This window comes from Zosterops lateralis (assembly GCF_965231275.1).
Source record: "Zosterops lateralis genome assembly, chromosome: 2".
Lineage (NCBI taxonomy): Eukaryota > Metazoa > Chordata > Aves > Passeriformes > Zosteropidae > Zosterops > Zosterops lateralis.
This window is the reverse complement of record NC_139763.1, coordinates 99,551,809-99,573,238: the sequence shown is the minus strand read 5'-3', so window position 1 is coordinate 99,573,238 and position 21,430 is coordinate 99,551,809. Positions and strand designations below refer to the sequence as shown.

General features: G+C 39.1%; 1 long non-coding RNA gene across 1 annotated transcript; it reads left to right on the top strand.

Annotated features, from left to right (window-relative positions):
* Nucleotides 1-205: 205 nt before the first annotated feature.
* LOC310906155 lies at nucleotides 206-16,551 on the top strand. Its single transcript, XR_014589363.1, has 3 exons — nucleotides 206-313; nucleotides 590-718; nucleotides 16,083-16,551. It is a non-coding gene; the product is annotated as an uncharacterized lncRNA (long non-coding RNA).
* The last annotated feature ends 4,879 nt before the right edge of the window (nucleotides 16,552-21,430 follow it).

Genomic DNA, 21,430 nt, shown 5'->3' with positions numbered 1-21,430 from the left:
AGTGTGTTAAGATCACGTACACCAATTCAGCAATATGGTAGGTTAGAGCCTTCATGTTTATATTTAAAGGCTTTCTAAAGCCTCTAGTAAAGAGTAACAGCCTTTTGTAAAGAGTAACAACCTCTGGTAACATGACAGGCATATGACCTGAATATAAACTAATGACCAGGTTCCTGTGAGTCTTGAAGATTTTGCTTTGCTTCATATCTCATATAGCACTGATAAATATTTCCAAATTTAAAGATGTTGAAAGTGTATTTGCAAGTCCTCCCTCAAGTCTGTTAAACTGCAGGCCAGTGTCTCTCCATAAAAAGTCCGTCAGAATTTGTCTTATCCTGCTTCTATTTTTAATTGAAAAATTGTGCCTCAAAGCAGAGATGAAAGAGTCAAATCGTAGTCCATTTACTAGAAAGAAGCTCATGCTAGTTATGACAATAAATTCTTCTTTAAAATACAAGAAAAAACTTCTACTAAGTGCTTGCACATAGCACAGATCTAAATTCTTGTTTATCTGTTGTGCTGCAGTTTGTGTGTCTGCGCTTCTTGTCTTGTTGTGATTATTGAAGAATGTTTCTTCTTTATTTTTCAGAGCTCTACAGTGCTGGCATTTATCAAGGGAAGACACAGCACAGCCTTGCATAAATAATGGCACTGGGCCAAGTACAGCTGAGGAGGTTGCCAGCACAACTCCACTGAAGTCAAAAGCATCGCACCATGGGTGAGTTTGGCCCTTGGCTCAGGTCATGGAGGACTTTAACATGACAATTTTCAGTAATGCTTCAGCTGTTTGAGGTAGTTGAGTCTGGGTTTGCTTTTTGGTTGAGTACTGTATTTTATTTCAAATAAAGGAGCTGAACTTCTGCTCAATGGGGTGAATGGGGCTTTTGTAAGTGGACTACTTCTGCAGTTTCTGTCCTCACTTAATCTGCTGTGAGTGCTAAATAACTCAATTTCATAAGATGCCATGACAATAGAACTGGGGTCCAGTGAATTCCTGGGAAGATGCACTGTGTTGAATACTTTGTGGGGTTTGCTCTAATCTTGTGCTTAATATATTGTATTTTAAGTGACAAGATGCTGCCTGTTGCTTGAATGCCAGCACTCTTTTACACTGGTTAGAAACCTGCAAACAGCACTGATTCTTAATTGTGCCTGGTTTGGTTTGTCTTGTTGGCCTTTGTATGCATCCACTTGTAGTAATCAGCTTCACAAATAAAGAACAAATTAATAAATAACTTCTAGAGTGCAAGGATGGCATAAACTGGGCTAAGCACATAGCAGTAGGGCAGGTCAGTAAGTTTATAACAGTAATATAAACACACTAAAAAGGCAGAGACTTTTCAGAGGAGGCCAAAACAGATTTGGATGTTAAATTTGGGGGTGTATGAAAGAATGTAAAAACAATCCAGACGTCAGATTCGTATTGCTAAGCACTGCTGAGTCAGTATATCAGCATTTAACAGAAGTGCCTGTCCCTTGAAATTCATTAGAATTCAGGCCTGGGTTTAATTGATCATTGTTAGATCATGATAGCATCACATCTTTTTAATAGTAGGTGTTTTGCTTAGAGTCAGATGTCAGGGTCATGTAGGGAAGTGAGAAATTGTGGCGTATGTTTAAATCAAGTGGCCCCACAGAAATGTCTTTGGAGTTGAAGAAGGGCCCACAAAAAGAAGCCAGTGAGCAAATGTGAAGGAGCCCAATGACATTTCAGGGGGTTTTGTTTTTAAATATCAGATCTTATGCCAATATTTTCAAGCTTTATGGGGGAGTAGAGAAGACAGAATTAAGATTATGATAGTAAAAACGAATTGTAGAAAATATTGTTTGAAGAGAAATTTAAAATGCAAGCAAATGAACAGTTCAAGCTTGTGCAGCTTTGCATCATTTTACATTTCATAAAATAATTTTTCCTCCTCAATTAGTGGAAAAAACCAACCCCTTTGGAAATAAAGTATCATTTAAAATAATAAATTTGTTTACAAGTTTATTACGGTACACCCAAAATTCATATTTCAATTATTTTAAATTTTAAATATAAAACTCTTGCTTGTCAGTAGACAAATGTTATATATTATTCTGAAGAAGAATATCTATCTCTAAAATGCAGATGTAACTAGTTCTTGTAGCCTAGTTAATAATTTGGAATCAATAAATAACTAGAAGAAATGCATCTAATCATAACATTGGAGAAAGTGAGGTAAATTTTTGGAGAAACATATTTACCTCTTTCACAGAAACAACAAAAATAAGAACTATGTTTTTTTTAAAAGCATACTGTTAAATAGGAAAGATTTGTTTTATTTATTGTTGTGTTAGTCTAAATTTCTCTAACTCTTGCTATGAATATTCTCAATAGAGATTATTTGGGGGGGGGGGGTGGGGGGGGAAATACCCCAACAACAACAACAACAACAAAATAGAAACCTGCATCTCCTTTTATGTAAGGAGGAGTAAAAACGTTATTAAATTGGTGTATATTCTATTAATGGATAAGAGAAACATTAGGGATTAGTTCTGAGGAAAACACATCCCTGTACCTGTTCATTTCCCTGAATCAAATTGCCTTCATGCTGTGTGAGAGATGCTCAGAGACATCCTGAGCAGCAGCCCCAGTGCTGTTCTGCCACACAGGCTGTGCATGGTGCAGGCTCTGAGGGTCCCACAGGCACATCTGGCTTTATCCAGCTTTTCTGTCAGCCACAGCCTGGAACTGCTGTTTGCTCTCACCTGTGGTTTGTCCCATCAGCTGCTGTCACCCAAACAAATCAGATTGAAGGATAAAAGTGAACAGGAGTTCTGTGAGTGTCTCTTCCTTGGAGGCAAGCCTCCCTGCAAACACTTGGGGTGTAAAACCTTCTTTCTACTTGGCTCCCTGATCCTCAGCAGTGCTAGGGGTAGCAGAGATGCCTTTTAACCTCCATGTCCATGGCCTTGACTCAGAGGTAAAAAAAAAAATTCTAGACAGATGAATAAGCAAAAATGTATCATGTTCTGCAGTGACAATTTGTAATGAGGATTACCAAGATATTTAATTTCTGACTAATATAAATGTTTCACTGGGAAATCAACCCTGCCAATAATAATGGACAAATTACAGGAAAAAAACCCAACTATTTGAACAGTATATAATCTGTCTGTGACAAACTGTAGTAGGTAAGACCTCCAAACAGGAGAAACTAGGTGGTCCTTTCTTTGACTGAAACCACTGTTGCCAATCTACTAAGCTAAACACACATTTCACAGCTTGTTGCTTCTTGAATACATTCAACTGAGTTCACTTTGTGTGCCAAGTACTTGTTCAGAATACACTGAACATAACATCTAGTTTTTCTGCCAAAACGGCCTCTGTCAAGTTTCCCCCCTGCATTTGGCCAGCTACAAAAGCTGTTCCTTGCTAGTGAATTCCAGCACCATCAGTGTTTTCCCTGAATAATTATAGTAAGTGCCCTTCTTTCATTGCTTTATAATGTGAGTGTTCAGCTCCCCAGTTTTCCAGAGGAGACAACAAGGCTATTCCTGCCTTGGCAGACACAAGTCTTGGAAAGGATGCACAGGCTAATATTCTGTTTGCCTTCTGTTGCCTCTCTTCTTTAATATACTCAGGTTTGTGTCAAATAATACATAAAATCGTGTCCTTAAAATCTTCCCAGGGAAGAGGGGAGATTCCTCCTGTTTGTGTTACATGTGCAGCCTTAAAGCAGCTTCCTTTTCAGGCAAGTCTGCACCTGCTTGTCTGTCATCTCCCTGGACGGTCTGGAATTATACTTGCAAATAGAATTGTCAACTTTTGCAGGGATGTGAACACAGTGACATGCATGCTAATTCTCCTGTTGCTTCTCAGCCTCAGGATAAATAGCATTAATTTCCCTTGAATCGTTCAGAGGGGCACTAGTACAGGGCATAAAGTTGGGTTTGGTCACCCAGGGTTAAAACAATAAACACTTTTATTAATAACTTTCCAGAGTGTGGTTACAGTGTGCAACAGGAGACTCTTTTGGGAGTTCTAGTATAAATGAGAAAGTGATGCAGCTTGGTTAAGCCCTGTAAAAAAAAAAGCCTTAGACTAGATGAGGAAAACAATTATATTAACTCTTTCATTGCAAATGTGAGGCAAGTATATATTTTGGCAGCAAGGAGCAATCTGAAATCATGAGCTCATCTGTGCCAAAGCTGTATTTCTAAGGTCTCTTCCTATTTAGGTGCCTTGCTGCAAAACCATACCAGCAATGCACTAACCTTCAAGTCACAAGCAGTTCCCATTAGTAAATTTCTTTTAAAAATGTTGAATCTTGGTTTGCATCCCAAATATATGCTGTTCCCTGACTTGCAGAGAGGCAGTAGAGGTTTGCTCCACAAAAGAACGTTGCCACCTTAAAGATGACATCAGCAGCTCCATTGGATCCAGAGCTATTGTGTGAGGGTGGGTGACACCTCTGTTGGGTCTGGTGAGCCCAAGAGGGGTGTGATGGTGCCCTTGCACAGGGCCACTGAACTCCAGGGCTTCTTCTGAAGAAACAAATTAGTAACCATCTCCACCAAATGGTCACATTTCTTCCCTTCTGCTGGCATCAATGGTGGGCTGGCACTTGGGAAGATAGTACAAGGAGTTAAAGCAGCAGAAAATTAACCCTACCAAAAAGAAATGTAATAGTGCTCTGTTTAATAAGTGTTTGAGTCTGCAAGAAGAATGTTGTCAATCTCAAGGACAACTTGCAGTTAAATCTCCTCAAAAAAGCATTGTTAAGTAATTTGTGATGAAATTATGGGAGTTGTGGTTAGCAGGTTCAAATTTACTGGATTCCAAGTCTATAATCATCATAAAAAAACCATTAAGAAACACACAATGGCCCCTGCTTTGGCTGCTAGTATTTATCTGAGTTTTTGAGTCTTGATGAGGCAAGCAAGACAGAATTTATTTATCAGCAATGTATAGGTGGTCTGGCTGTGCTATATAGATGTCTGGTTGTCGTTCTTCTGCCTCTTTCCTCTCTCTGCTTTCTGAGGATGTTTAATTTCTCCAATTATTTATCTTAACTTTTGCTCCCCTGTCAGGGAAGCATGCATGAGTTATTACTTTTAGAGCATCTTTTCAGAAAAAAAGTGTTGGTTAGAACAACCCTGAAAACTCTCTGACACTTCTGAGCAAAATCACCACAACTTGATACCTTTCTATTATGGCTTAGACAAGGTTTAGTGGTAAAGCTGTAATAAGCCAGAGACAAATTGTGGAGGAATGGTACATTTCTGATTAGTTTCTAATGTATGAAAACATTGTTATAGAAGAATATAAGGCTCCAAGTTTGTCTGGTTTTCCTCAGCTGCATCAGTTTTATTAATAGGATTTTACCTTGCCAATGGGACTCTTCACAGGTTTTGCAAACAGTGGCTTCATAACCTACCTGATGAACTAATAAACAGAGACCTTGTTTATGGTGAACCAGGCAAATTTACTGATGAGCAGATTTAGAAAACAGTTCTGCTTCAAGGAACTTCTTTTATCTTCAGGTTTCAAATCAAGAAAAACCTTATTACGGATAAAAAAGTCAACATCTCATTTCATTGTAACTAGTTTAGCTTATTCTGTGAAAATATTATCAGAGGCATTAAATTAAATGGAAGAAGGAGAGGATATTGCATGCTTAGACATCCAGGTTTTGCATATCCAGAAGGTGGAAGTCATCTCCTTGCTGGGTGATCTGTCTTGAAGGTTGCAGCCATCTCTGAGCATCAGAGTTATTTATGACCCTGAAATAGAAGAGAGGTTAATCAGATTTTTTTTTTTTAAATGCATTTCAAAAGGAGTTTTTATCTCACTCAGAAATTCAATAAATTTATTGGAGAGCACCAGGAACAAAAACAGTGCAAGAAACTCTGCTGTTTGCCTGCCACAATGAATTCAGTGAAGCAATTATCAAAGAGTTACAAAGATTTGAGGGCCTTTGCCACTCTGGGAATACTATTGAACTGGCTCAGCCTACATCACAAGGAGGCTGTTTGTTGCTGGCTCAGCTCCACTCTCTTCCCCAACCACCATGCACAGAGATTCTGTCTGACCTGTTTTACAGGTGCATTTTGAAACACTGATAGGAGTTTCACCTACAGACACACAGGCCTGGTATCGCACAAGTGTTATGCACAGGATACTGATTTCCTCATCTGTAACTCCTTTTTTCCCCTCTGGATTTTACTCTGTGGGCTTCTCCTTGTGCTTTTGCTTTTGGAAGAGAGCTTTTGTCTACCTCAATTTTATGTTATTTGGGGCATTCATATGTTAACACATGCATTTAATGCTTACACTCATATTTATATCTATAGACGCATGTACACAGAAGACACATGCAAAAGATAGCATATAAAACTTTAAATCCTTTTTTATTTTTTTTTCTTTTTTTAATTTCCTTTTTAATATAAACAGTTATTTATGTTGGAAAACATATCACAGTACTGTGCATTGCCAGAACTCCTGACATGAGTATTTGGTTGCCCCATATTATTGTCATTTTTATATTGACATTTTTATATATATACCTCACATTAAGTGTTCCAAGAGACTCTGATTGCCACTATCTTTCTGCAGTGCAGCCCTGATGACAGCAGGTATTACATGTGTGCTCATAAGCACTGCCAGCTCTGCCTTCAAGTCCAGGGCTCACTACTGGCTGTTTAGAATGCATGTACATTCCCACTGATAATGCTCACGTTACCATGTCTTGTCTCTCTTATCTGGCTTGTTTCTCCAGGTGTTGCCTTCTGCCCCATGTCACACTTTCACTTCAAGACTACAAAGAAGTCAAAGTCTTCTTTGTGAGTCAAAGAAGAGTGAGCACATAATGACTCCTGCTCTGTCATAGAGAAGCAAAGAAGGCCATTGTCCTTGCATGTCTTGCACACTTTTTCTTTGACAAGCTATCAGATTTTCTTGCTGTCATTACTTGTTCCTTGCAATGGAGATGTCTACTGGTTGCTTAATGAGGTTTGACTTTGACAGTCTCTGCATCCTAAACAAAAGGTATAAGTATTTACAGTATTTGAATAAATATTCAGCAGATCAGGAAGTAACTAGGGGTGGAGAAAGGTTTCTCTCTCACACATATACACAGTTAATCTCATCTTGTCCAGGACCTAGAAATACGTTTGTGCTTAAATCTCCATGGTTTTCACTCCAAAGCACTTACTTTACCAATCTTAAGAAAAGGTAACAGAGTCTGGCTTGCTCTAACTTGACTGTGTAACTCAGCCACTGGTGACCTTTGCACACAGGAAACATTGTGGTGAATTTTCTTTTCAAGGTAGTCACAGGTAATGGAAATAGGGAGATTTTGCTGTTTCCTACAGCAAGAGTAAGCCTGTGATAAAATTAAGCCTTTTTTTTCTTCATCTCCTCTCCCTTTCTTTTACTTCTTTCCCTCACCCCTCACCCCAGTGAATTTGTACACGACAAGAAACAGTTACCTGAACTGCAGATATCACATCAGTTATTGAATGTAGGCCAATATTGGTGTCATGATTTGTGTGTTGCTTGAGTCAAAGTTCTGATGGCTGGAAACAGCTTTCCCTTAACCATATTAGCTCTGTCATCTCCCAGCAGCAACAACAAATGGCAGCAAAAAAGAAACTTCAGAGTGCTTTTTCTCCCACTGATTCCCATTTCCAGGTAGTCAGGTATTGTGAATTTGACTGAAAGCAGAACAGTTCTCCATGGTTTTTAGCCTTTCAGCCCCTGACTAATAAGTCTTCTTCATTGTCAAAGGGGAGAGAACTGATAAGTCTGTTGTACATTGATGAATTCTCTTATTTCTAGCTCAAGAAGGTCGGTTTTTCAGCATGGCTATGCCAGTACTTTAGGATGGAACAGAGAAGAATCAACCAGGTCATTGTCATCTTGGTGCAAAGGTAGTGTTTGCAGAAAGTTCAGATAAATTTGATTGCTGTGGGGCTGAAAAGGCATTGTTTTCCTGGGGCATCCAGAAATCACCTGCTATGAGGTCAGTTTAATAACTGAATATTAATAACTAATAAATCTAATAACTAATAACTCTGCTGGGCTTTCAGAAATGTTAAGAATTATGCTTATTCAGTATTTAAATTGTAGGGATGTTTGATATTGTATGGAGGACGGAGATTTTGATTTCAAGAAAATTGAGCCAGTGCTAAACTGAAACTACATTATTCAACTTTTTTTGAGCATGGGATTTTTAAAGAGTAAACAAGTAAATTTTAAATAGGAAAAAAGTTGTATTAACTGCCTCCTGAAGCAGTGACAGCTGCCCTAGAAAACAGGTTCCAGAGCCAGAGGAGAGTGAAAACTCCCTTTTGCTCACAAGGCAAGTGATTTACCAGTGACATAAATTATACCATGGGCAGGCAATCCTTCTAAGTAAAACACTCTTTTTTTCCAGGAAATGAGGGCAAACATGGAAAAGAAGGAAATGAACCCATTGTGTCTGAGATAGCTTCCCAGGATCAAATGTCCCCCTGCATGAACCTTTGCATGTATTTATAAAATGGTATTTTTCTTTGACAGGGCACAAATTAACTCAGCAGCTCAGTTATTACTATGCCAGAGCTTTATAACTTGCTTTATGTGCTTCTCAATACGATTGTGTATTTCCTGTCTCTATACACTCCTCTCTTAGTGTAAGTGTCAAAACATTATTCTGCTCCTATTGTGGCCAATATCAGCTGGAATTATGTCACTTACTTTGAGGAAGAGAGGTCAAATTCATATTTGTTACAAAGAAAGGCTCCTTCACATAACATGAGACCCTGTGCATCACTCAGTGTTCCTGTGAATGAAGAAGCATCCCCAAAATCACACATAGTCAAAAGCAATAGAAAGAAACTCACTTTGTAAGGTTATGGTCTTTTCTACATCCCACAGTGGATCTTGATGTCTTTTCTGCTCTAAAATCATGTTACTAAAGGACACATGTGAGACAGCAGGTCAAATTGGAAGAAATGCATTTAGATCTGAAAAGAGCCTTCAGCTACAATGGGGTCAACACCTCAGAATACAAGAAGAAACATTTTTTAACGACACTCAATGGAATTTATCATTTCTTTGTAATTCAAACCAGAATAAGCCCAAAAGTAAGGGGTAGAAGGGAAAGTAGAGTGATAAATGTGAAAGAAAAATAAACAGCAGGAAAGCTACAGAGGACACAAGTTGAAATAGTGTTGCACAGAAAAAGCAAATATGCTTCTCTGCAACAAATACAGCAGGAAGCCCACCAAAGGAAAAAAAAAAAAAAAGAGCATGGCTGCAGTACAGGGACTGTCCATGATAAAGTGTGATGGGATAAGCAGAGAAGATACAAAGACTCAAAAGATTACTATATATTCTTAAACTTTCTAGTATTTTTCTTGTGGACATGGTATTGTCAGAATTTTCATCTGAAAAGGCTTATTTTTCCCATTATTTATCTGTTTCAGCTTGAGAGAGTTTTGTTTCACCAATTGTAAGAGGTGTTCGTAGCAGAGATCTTCTAGTACCATCCCAGTTTTGTTACAGTGGTAATGCCGTGAAGAGCATCCCCAGCTTTTGGGAGCATCATGTGGCTCTTTCCAAGGAACAGACCAGAGGAGGCTGAAGGAGGTTATATACTGAATCATGAAATACATGCATATGGAGGAAATGGTCCCATGTGTCTTATTCCCTTCCTGCAGATCTACCAGAGCCAGGCAGGCCAGCTGGAGGGATTTTTTCACCTTTTGTATGCCTTATTTTATCCATCAGCTAAATACTTCCCTTAAAGCTAAAATTATTTTAAAATCCTCAGGTAGTAAATGTGACATATTCACATGCTAAACATAATTGAAAGCCATAGTCGGCACCATTGTAAAAGCCTCACCACTTGATGACCCCTTTTTTTCCAAATGCACGGCCATTCCTACTGGATTCACCCCAGAAAGGCACTCTTAGAGTGGTGTTCTCCAGAAATCCGTCCAATTGGTTGGTAACTGCCTGGGATGCTGAGTGCTCACTGCAGCCACTTAATACTGATGTTAGGGGCAAGATGCTTAAAAATGCATGGCAGATGGCTCACAGCAATGATGTGAGAGGATTTATCCTCCAGGAGACAACAGTTTATTCCTGTTCTTTTGCTGGTGACTTTTGTCATATTGAGCAAGACAGCAAAAGCTAGGGCAGAATGAAATATGATGTATTTCCCACTAACATTTCAAAACACACTCGAGAAGGTTTTTGTTTTGAAAATGAATTATTCAGCTTTGCGATGTAAGAGGGAGGTATTTTATTCATCTGGACTGAAAACGGGAAGCATTAATTTTATTCCTGTACTTTTCAAGATTGGTTTTTGAGTTACTTGAAAAAATTAACTGAGGAGTAGCTGTAGTCTTCCTAGAACCTACTGAAATGAAATGTGCATATATGTATATATGGTGTGTGTAACTATATATGCATAAATTTATACAAATATGTACCGTGTACGTAAATATACATATGTAAAAATATAGGAGTATGAATGCATGTAGCTATAAGAATTTGCTTTTAAAAAATGGGAATTACTCCAAGTTCAGTTTCTCTCTTCTGAGAGATTCTGAAATGTTAGAGAGGGCCTGGATTTATCAGGTGTGATAACCTTGCCTTGCCATATATAAAGTTTGCCTATGTATCTGTGTCTCCTGTGACCTTTGATTAAGACTATTACAAGATTTCAGGTGGCAAGAAAAGATGTGAGAAGTCAAGTGGCTAAATTGGAGGGGGCTCTGTACACCATGTCATATTATTAGGCTTTCACCCAAGTCTCAAGACAGTAACTATTAAAGCAGAACTGTGCAAACAGCTCTTCTGGTGGCATGATTCCAGTTCAGCATAAATTTTTGTCTGAGAGTAATAAATTTTCCTTCTGAGCTCTCTGGTGACAAAGGACAGTTGTCATCCATGGAGGCTGAACTTTCCGCTTCACCTTAAAAGCCGTGATTGCTTTAATAGATCATACCTTAAAGTCCTTTCTTTCTGCAGACCTAGAGTAGAGACCCAGAGTGCAAATAACTTCTCTGCTGTTTGCACCATTTGGTCGATTTTTTTTTAAGATTAAGAAAAGAGGTGCTCTCTCTGCAGTATGGCTTTCCACACAAATGCCTGAGTGGTCCCTTTGTGTTTTTTTCCTGGAGCAGCAGTCCCATGCCATGTGTGCAGCCACTCCTCTTTCACACATGTGTAACTAAGGCACTCTGTGATAGAGGCTCCATTTTTTCCATCTGATATGCTTAGAAAGTGAGTTCTCAAAGTGCCTTACTGTTGGTAAGGTTGAGAGACAGCTCATGTCAGCATGACTTTGTCAGCTGGTCTTTGAAGTCCTCATCAGTTTTAAATATCAAACCTCAGGTATGCAGACAAGGGATTATTTGAAATTTATAAAGTGTCAATGAAAAGCTGTGCTTTAGGCAAATAATGTGTCATTGTTAAGCTCATGTTAGCAGAGCCAGGATATTGCAATATGACAGGGTAAGCCAGGATGCTGGTGCTTCTGTTGCTTTGGAGTGCACCCAAGCCAACATGTCATTCAGAAAAACCTCCTCCTGCTCCTGATATAACCCTGTGTGGAGCCATCTGAGACTGAGTCACCCATTTGTTGACATCTGCATCCTCCTGTTTCAGTTACTGAACAAAGTTTAGCTATCTAGGCAATTCCACACAGGATTACAAAAGGCAAATGTCAGTTTAAAATTACTCCTTCAGCTGTGATATATGATCTCACAGTGAAATAGAAAGTCTGAATGTGGCTGAAGATAAACAAGATAAATCCACTGAGTTTAGAACTGAAAGGTGTAAAACAAGTATATTCACCTGGAATTAACATGATTCTTTTATATTAAAATGAAAATGATCAAACAAATGGAAATTTTGCCAGTTAAAAGATTGGGAAACTGATCTCTGTGAGAAACAACAAAACCCCAACTGCCTAGTGTTTTAGCACAAAAGGCATATGAATAAGAACATCAAAAAGAGCTGTATTCTTTGCACTTCAACAACACAGTAAGCATTATAATAGTAAATGTATTAAGGGTTGCAACTGGATTAGGGAAATGTGAAAAATGCATGTATTTCTCTTTTTTTATTATTTTATTTTTTTTCTCATGGTCTTAGGTAGCTTCACTTCCCTTTGATACAGTCTTGGTAAAATTCAGTCGTCCTTAGGTCAAGAACAGGACTCTCCAAATTTAAGGGAAGATCTTGTGTTTATTGGCATCTTTGGCATGAGTTCAGTAGGACAGGAATTCCCTAGGCAGGATATTTGCCACTGGGTGATTACACTGGGAATGGATTGCACACTTACAGCAAACAACTAATTAAAACCCTGAAGATAATGTGCAGGGGTCTCTGACAGCCAGCTGGAAAAACAGGACAGTGTTTGGATCTTTGCTTAGAGCCAAGGAGAGCTGTGCACAGCCAAAGCATCTGCAGTAGTGGGAAAGATGGGTGCTGCAGGTGTGTGGCACCACCCTGTGCCAGAGGCTGATGTCCCACCATTGGTGCTGGGCATGTCAGTGCCAAAGGCCTGGTGGGAGAGGAGGAGCAGGATTTGGCATTTGGGTGATAGAGGGATGCTCTGGAGTTTTCTTAGTCCAGTCTTGGTGATGGAATGGTAAAAAGCAGCATGAAGTAGGAACAGTAGCACCTTAAAACAGCAAAGCTCTTGTGGAGAGGAGCCAGTGAAGATCTCATGGCTTGGCCCATCAGCATAAGGAGTGTGAGAAGAAGAGTACAGGACAAAGGCTTTGGCCCAAGCCTTTTGTGGCTAATTATATATAAATATGAAAAAACATGTTTTTCAAAAAGAAAATGGAAGGGTTAGGTTTGTTGGGGTTTTTTTTTAAATACATTGTTAATTTTTAAACTATTTTCTATTGTGGTCTAGACAGGTTATTAAACTTCTATTTGCTAATTCTGAAGTCAAAGTCCCTAACTGATTATTAAAGTGTACCTCAGAAGCAGACTGCAAAGCCCAGTCTCCATATATAAGGCAATAATTTAAGATGCCAGATTTACATTCCCTTAGCATTTGGGAGCATTAGAACCTTCAATAATATAAAGGGTTATTAATGGATGAAAATAGTCTGTACTCTGTTCTGATACTGCCCGAGTCTGTGTATACAATGTGTGTGATATCTCTCCATCAGAGCCTGGTGTGAGGAGTTTTGAATGCTGCACCTGAATCATCCCAAAGATTCAGAGGAAGTTGAAGTGTTTGTAGGTTCCTAATTTGGGAGAAACAGGAAAACAGAGAAGAGGTTGGTAGTTTCTATAAATAGATAGTGACTACATATACAGCTTTCTAATTCTCAGCCTCCCAGAAAATGCCTTATCACCTCTACATAAATTAAAAGTTAACAATTCCTAAAAATAATTCTCTTTTTATTTCTTTTTAATTTGCTTTTGATTTCTATTTCTCTAGTAAGGACAGCTACAAAACTTTCCTTGGCTACTTCTTCCCCAGCAAAGCAGGAGCTGTTTTTGGGGATCTGAAGGAAAGCATTTTGGTTTTGGCTAGCAAAGCCTCTGTCTCCCTTCACTGGCATGTTTCCCTGGGACACCAGTCCAGGGGACTTAAGACTTTCAGGAAGTGAAGCAATTACGGACCATTATAGTAAAGAAGGAAAAAAAGAAAAAACTGAACTGTCTTTTAACTCTATGCCCCATTAAACTTCTGGCAATTGCATGTTCAAGGCCATTGTCCCCTTGTTCCCATTTTTCTTCCCATGCACAGCCACGTGTGGCTGTAGGCTGCAAAGTGCTGTACTCCACAGCCAGTATCATTTTCACACACTGTTATGGTCTGGGGTTCTTCTGGCTGCCCAGAGATGCTTTTGAAAGTGAAAAATACTCTGTTGCAGTGAAAAATAATGATATTCTAAAACGTAAGTCTGACCTGTCTGAGTTGGAAATAATTATTAGGAAGGCCAGGATGAAAGGAGTGAAAAGATTGGATCTAAAGATGAACCCATTACTGTGCCTGGGAGCCTATTGACCCACTGGAGTTGTGGGTCAAGGCAGGATGGCTCACTATTGGCTAGTTAGAAATAATTTTTAAAAACTTATTTAAAAGCAATGCCTTCTGTAAGCCTGGAGACTGTGGGCTATGCTGGGGACAGGGGAGTCCAGAGACTGAGAAGAGTTTTGGACATCTAAGTGAGAGAAAGAGAGAGATTTTAAATTAAACATTGAGCAGACCTGAAATACAATAGTTAGTTTTAATGGATATTTCTGACAGAAAAAAGCGCAAGAGAATGTATGGATGAGAGAAATAACTGGCCATATTGGCCAGCAGAGGAAGGAGGAGCAGAGCATGAAGGGCAGCCAGTAGGGGGTAAGGGAGAGAAGGGAAGCAAAGGATAGAGAGTGAGTGGAAGGGGCAGGGAGCAGCTTACCTGCAGGGCTAGCAGCACCTGGACCTGCATTAGCAAATCCTGCTGCTTGGCAAATCCTGCCAGCTCTGTCAGAGAGCAGAGCATTACTGTGCCATTCACTCACTGGCCTCAGGACTTGCTTCACCAGCAAAACAACAGTCTTGGAAAGTTTTGATGATTACATACTGTAACTTGATCATATACCTTGCCTGAGTATTTCTGATTTTCATAAAATCCCAGTTCTTAATTGACATCTCCATGCAATAAAAATGATCTAGTGAAGCAGCAGAAAGGTCAGTCTAATTTTCATCTGTTTCTGAGTGAGGCTGGGGCAGGTGTTTTATAGTGAACTCTCCTATCAAACTCAGTCCTGGAAACTGCAGTTAATTCTTGACAGAATATCTTCACTCATGTCTTAAAAACAGATGGAAAGTTTAAGTTTATGTTGCAAGTTAACAAGAGTGCTGGACCCTGTGGCTTTGCACTATCACAGTTACTTTCACTAAGGAATTTAACAGGTTACAGCTGAAATATCTCACTGAGCCCTCACCAAAAGCTTCCATGGCCTTCCTGCTGTGACTCTTGCTGAGTGAGTAAGGATCTAAGCTGGCATCCTTTCCTAGTTTGAACTGGTTTTAGATTTCTTCTGAATATCATATTTGTCCAACTGGGTAAACTGAGGCATGAGTCTAGGAAAGCCTTTTACACAAAAGGTCGTTTTCTCTCTGTTAGAAAAGATTACTGGAGAGAATGTCATGTTCTCCCAGCAGGTACTGTCAAAGGCTGATGTCTGCCTCTTCACAGGAGGCACAAAAGAGTGTTAGATCACAGCTGCCTGAAAGCTTAGGCTAAGGAAAGGGAAAATAATCACCAAGTACCTTTTTAAATGCTGCATCGACACTTGCTGGAAAGCAAAAACAACCCTGTCCTGCAGAGCTGACATTTGAGGGGGAAGTTTTATTATTGGTTTTCAGTGGGTTTTATGGTAAGAAAATGTCTTCCTCTGCCTTGTGTTTTCTACCTACCTGTCAATTGCCTGGGTACCTGCACCCTTGCCTGATTTCTTCTGAGCCTTCTTCTGCTGAGACTTGACATTTTCAAATACATTTGGGTATCTGACTTGGGGGATCTTTTAAAGTTGCCTGCAATTTAAGATGCTCCTGGAAAAGCAGACCTTTTCTACTGGGCAAGACCCATTTGACTACAGGATGCCAGTACCACCTGGAATGAATTTTCTCCTCCCACCTCCACCACCTTGTTTTAAACTCTGCCAGACAAAGGTTTCTCACCCTTTTACCTCTAGTCTCCCTATTTCAATATGCAATAGTGCCATGTAAGCAGCATCTTGGTAAAAGTTTCATCCCTCTATTGGGAGGTATAACAGCTTCTCTTGGGGAGGGCACACTTATTTACTTGTTGCCTAAAACAGAGTAATGAATCTGAACACTCTTCACCTCAAATAATGCTTCACTTCCAAAGTTAGAGCAACCTGAGAGCAAAAGTGACATTGGAAAGAAAGGAGCAGGGAGGCAGCAGCTGAAGTCAGCACTCGTGCTGCTGTTGCCTCCACTTCCCTGGGGTACTTTCTGCACATTGTTAATGCAGTACCTGCCTGCTCTGCAAATGCAACAGCTGCAATTTTGTTAAACACGGGGAATGTTGGGGGCTAAGACCTTGTTTCCCTGCTGACTCTACAACCTATGCAGGTACTGAGTCCACGTCCATTTGTTTGCCTTCACTGAGTGGGTTTGGACATGGGACCACCTTCTGGCACACATGCCCATGGTCCTTGAAATGCCAGAGAGAGGGGCTGCACAACAAAGAGCAAGGATGAGTTTAATTAGCTGATGCATCACTACAGCAATGCCAATATCTGCACAGGTAGCTTTGGTATTCTGATTTCAGAGGTTTAAATATATATTTTTGGGTTTTTTTCATTTATTTTATGCTTTAAAGTTTCATTTATGTTTACTTTCTTATATTATTTTGGAGTGGGAAATACTGCAATGCTTACAGGACTGCATGGTTAATGAATATAATAAAAATTAGGTGAAAAATATTAGCATCTTCTTTGGCTTTATTTATTTTTTTTATTAGTAATGCTCTCTGAAGTGCAGTCATTAAGATACATATGTACATGGATTGAGTATGAACCAGGTATGGGAGAGAACTTTGGAAAGGACTTAACATTTGTGCAGTTTAATACCAGGCAAAGCTTTTGACTTTTGTGGGAGCAGGGTTTGGCTGCTGTTAAGTGCTTTTATTTAAAACCCTTTAAAAGAGAATGGAACCAATTTCCTGCTGACTGTTCTCAAATGCATCAAAATAGGTACTATTTATGGCCTTTTCAGTCCTTGACCTCCTGGCTGAGAGCACCAATGTCCTCCTGTCTATTTGGAACTACTTTGAATTCACCAATGTCTCAAGGGAGACTTGAGAAAAATCTTCATTATTTTAGAGAACCTTACACTTAATAAGTGTCTGGCTGTACAGAAAAACAAGTCTCTTATTTCTGAGGAGCTCACAGCCTAAACAGACCTGGCTGCAAGTGGAGCTGACAAAGTAAAGTGCCAAAGCTAAGTGACAAAGGAGGGAAGTAGGATGGCAGTGATTTACTAAGACAATTGGTGAAAATGTGTGCCTGTCAAATTAGTCTTTATATTTTATGGAAAAACCCTATAGCTGCACACATGATTGATGTCCTTCATGGACCGATTTTTCTGGTGATTAATGGAGAAAAAGTCATGGCAGCAAGGAACAGCTGAGGAGGGGTAAGTGCACAAGTGTTTACAGGACAGGTAAGTTAAGCACCATCAGCCGAGGTGAGGAAAACTAGGAGACAGTTCATGAAAGTGAGAAAAGGATCAGTCATAGAGAAAAGGAGAAAAGTGAGAAAAGTGATAAAAGGATCAGTCATAGAGGACTGCACGGTGAACTGGCACTACAAAACCTGGCATACTGGAAATGGCTATCCTGGTTGGGACCAAGCTATCTCCGTTATATAACATTCACTGTGGATATTTCTACTAGGACGGTATTTGTCATCTGTTTTTATGGTTCTCCAAAGTGGCTGCTACTGTCACCACACAAATGGTAAAGAAAATGTTGCTGAGGAAGCTCTGCATGTGAGTAGGGTATTTGCTGCTGAAAAATACTCCTAAAATTCCTTTCCTGGTATCTAAGTATTGATGTGACCTGGTGGTGTCTGACTGCCCTCATGATTGTGTCACCAATATCACTTTTACTAAGGATCACAAGGGGCCATGGCTGAGGAACCTACATTGTTTGGGTAAGCTCCTGTCAATCACGAAATTCATTTCCCTTGCCTCAGAAAAACACAAATTAGAAAATGTGTTGCATGGCTCATGGCTTCCAGCCCTTGCCTAAATATTAAGAGTTCGTCATTTATAGATCTGTGATTAATTTCAGGTTTGCTTTTTCTTTGTTTTGCTGGCACAATGTTTTCGACTGGAGTTACATGCACACTTCATCCTTGAAATTGTATGGTCCCACGACACATATAGTAAGAAAACAATTCTTGTTACCATTACACAAATGGAAAATGAATGTACAGAAAACCCTGAACAGTTTGCCCAGATTCACAGAGTAAATCTATGACCAAATACTGCATTGACAAGAGACCATTGTAAGTGCCATGACCAGATGTGGAAGGCTGTTTAATGTGAGGAGATTTATGTCAATTATGCTCTTGCAAGGTGCCCTGTTAATTGCTACTGGACACAGCACAGGTGCTAGTAAAGCACAATTGTTGGAATTGGGTAGGCCAGAATACATTTATTTTGCACATTCAAATTAGCTTAGGCATGGATTAGTTTAGGTTGTTCTTGGGTTTTCAGTACATAACACTGTACTGATAGATATGGGAAAAGAGACTTTTTTTGGTATTTTTATGCATTACACAGAGGAGTCCTTTATGCACTTATTTGCCTAAAAATGTTGAGTTTGCATCACAATTTGTCATAAAAGTCTCCAGTGTCCTATTAACATCTGACAGATAAATGAAAAATAATTTAGATGTCTTACATTTTCTGGTCTAGCACATAGAAATTTTTAATTTGAACAAAAGTATGTTAAACTGAATTTTCAAGGAGGTAAAAATTCACAGTTTTTGACTAATGTTGTTTCACCTATTTTTTTCCACCTTCTGCTCAGTTGTTCTTTCAGGGTTTTTGTCTTTTTTTAGATTCCAGTTTGCCATAAAAGTTTCTGAAGAGCTTCATTTTGTGAGCAGGCGTTCTATTAAATGTGTAATTGGATTCAATGAGATATACTTGCACTTTGAGAAGAGTTTTTCTCTCCTCCCTGTAGTTCTAAACTGTCTCTATTGCAGTGATCAATACTGATTATGGCTTGTGGTTCAGGTCAATATGTAACCAGGAGTTATCCCTTGCCCGTGGCTGAGGCAGGTGTTAAGTCCCCAGGTGTATCACTGGAGCTGAATGATCTTTAGCCTTATGGTGCTTTACTCCAGAACCAGGGATAATCTTTTTTGCTAAAGAAACAGGTGGATATAGACACTCAGAGGGACTGTGTGACCAGAGGGAAAGAAAGACTTCAGATCTTTGAGATTATTCCTAAACTGTCTGTGTGATTGTTGTATTCTGAAGAGAGAAAAGGATGTGGCTGGATCAAAAGTTAAATCACAATAATCTTTAATACTTTTGGTTATTTTTCCAAATTTTACCATTTCTTTTCACTTTTACATTGTGTACTGTCTTAATCATTTTTTTTTACTTTAGGACTGGAAAATCTGGTATATATCCTTTCAGTAAAAAAATATGCATGGGCATATGGTCCCTTGGCTGTGAAAGCTTTTTTTGAAGAAACCTATTTATGGCAAACTTCTTGACCAACTCTACATCCTCCTCCTTCCTATATACATTTGGTTAGCCTAGAATGCTTCTCTGAGACAAGGTATTTTCCTTGCTGCTTCTTTTAAACATAATGTTGATGTCTTTGGCAAAAGAAACTCCAGGAGAGAGACAAAAACTGTAGAGTGAGATTGGAAATTTCTTGAGTTGTTGGATGTGAAAGCAGCATCTCTCTCTGACTCAGGAGAATTTTGTGGAAGTGACTTGAATGTGCTAGTTTGTTATGAATTTAAACAAAGCCCCTATTCACTGTGCAAAACCAGTCCAAACACTACCAGAATAACATCTTGAATGCAAAAGAGGCTGAGGCAGACAGCAAAGTACAGCTGCCTGTATCCCAATTTAGAAGGTACCAGAAGTGATACCTTTTCTACGCCAATCACATCTACATTAAATGTAAGAGCCATTCTCTTACTAAGAACATATCTATCAGCACTATATAAAATCAGTCTGAAGAAAAAAAAAAAAAAGCCCTTATCAAAATAAAGCCTGCTATTAGAGATTAAATTTTAATGGGACTCATTTTTTCAAGCAAACCAAATCAAGCATTTTCCCTCTTATTAAAGCAGTAACTCCAATTACGGGAGCTGTAATTAAAGGCACGCCAGTGGCACAAAGAGTGCTCATCTGGTAGATTATCTAGACCTTTTACTAATGGACTGGGAATAAAATAACTTCCTAAGGTGTTTCTCCTCTCCATCCCAACATGAACTAACTTTCCTCTCGGCCGAGGTGGTGCTTGTGGTGTTTATCAAAGTTTATTATCATGCTGAAATGGGAAGGTCAATATCCATCTTCAGGTGAGGAGAGGTGTCAACACAAGAGTTGTGACTGTGTGGGTCTTGCCTTTCAAATTTCATTTTCACTTTGGCTGAACTGGAGTTGCTGCAAAGGTTTGAGGCAGTGAAACGTGCTCACTAAGGTACCTCTTCTTGGAGAAAGGGAGAACCCTAGAACAACATGCAGAGGTGAGGCTGGATAGTCCTGATGTGGCTGGAACTATTTTCAGAGGGTAGGAGTATTAAATGATCCCATTGCGGGGGAAGGAATTCTTCATGATGAAGGAAAATCTTCCATCTTTGGGATGCAGCAGCCTAATTGTGACAGATCACTGGTTGTTTTATTTTTAAATAAAAACCTTCACTTATTATTTTGCTTTTCCCATTCAATTACTGTTAGCTTTGATTCAAAATTTGGCTCTAACAGACAAACAGGTTTCCTACTATATTCTCTTTTCTCAGATGTAGTCTTAAACACTACCATATAGCTCTTTAGACCATCTTTTCATGAAAACTAAATTGTGTGATGTCATCTTAGGCTTTCTTATCCAATTCTCTCCCAAAACCATGCTGATTTCCCACGTTCTCTTCTTGGCTTGTAACAAACTGTCATATTTTGAAGGGGAATTACCAGGAAAGTGTCTCAGCAAACAATGTAGTCAACTCAGTAGCTGATGCGCTTGAAACAAATATTTCTGGAGTTACCAAAACCTACAGGAATTGTATGAGTGCTAAAGCAGAAGGCAAAGGATTTCAGGGAAAGTTGAGTAATTCTGCTGAACTTTATAAAGATTTGCTTCTGTCATGATTTACAATGCCATTTTTTTCCTGTGCAGTAATAGTTAAAGTGAGATCTTTGCCACAAAATTGTCTCTCATTTATCGGGTCTTGGAGTGTGCAACACTAGAAGTGAAAGAATGAAAATTCCTTGAATGAAGATGTCTCCCAAACACCTGTGTCATATCTGTGGGTACCTTGTCAGGCTCCTTTAGCAGCCAAAGCTGTTTAAAGATTAATCTTTCCCTAATTCAGACCAATGCTTTAAAAAATTAAGAAGCAGTTTCCAGCTACTTAATATATTGACTATGGTACAGTTAATGGAGAAAATATTTGGCATTTTAAGAGCCTTCAAAGACTGAAGAGAGATGTGAGTTTAATTCTGCCCAAGCCATATTGATTCTTACCTCACGCTCAGTTTGGATTGATCTGTTTAGAAATGAAGGTTTGGCACTTAAGACAATTTTAAAATGTTAAAAAAACAGTGTAATAAAAGAGTGAGAAAAGGCACATAGAGAAAATTGTCATCAGTATTGAAAAACATTGCCTTTCTTTTTTGTACTGACTAGGGTTTATTTGGTATTTTTAAAAATTGGTCATCCTCAT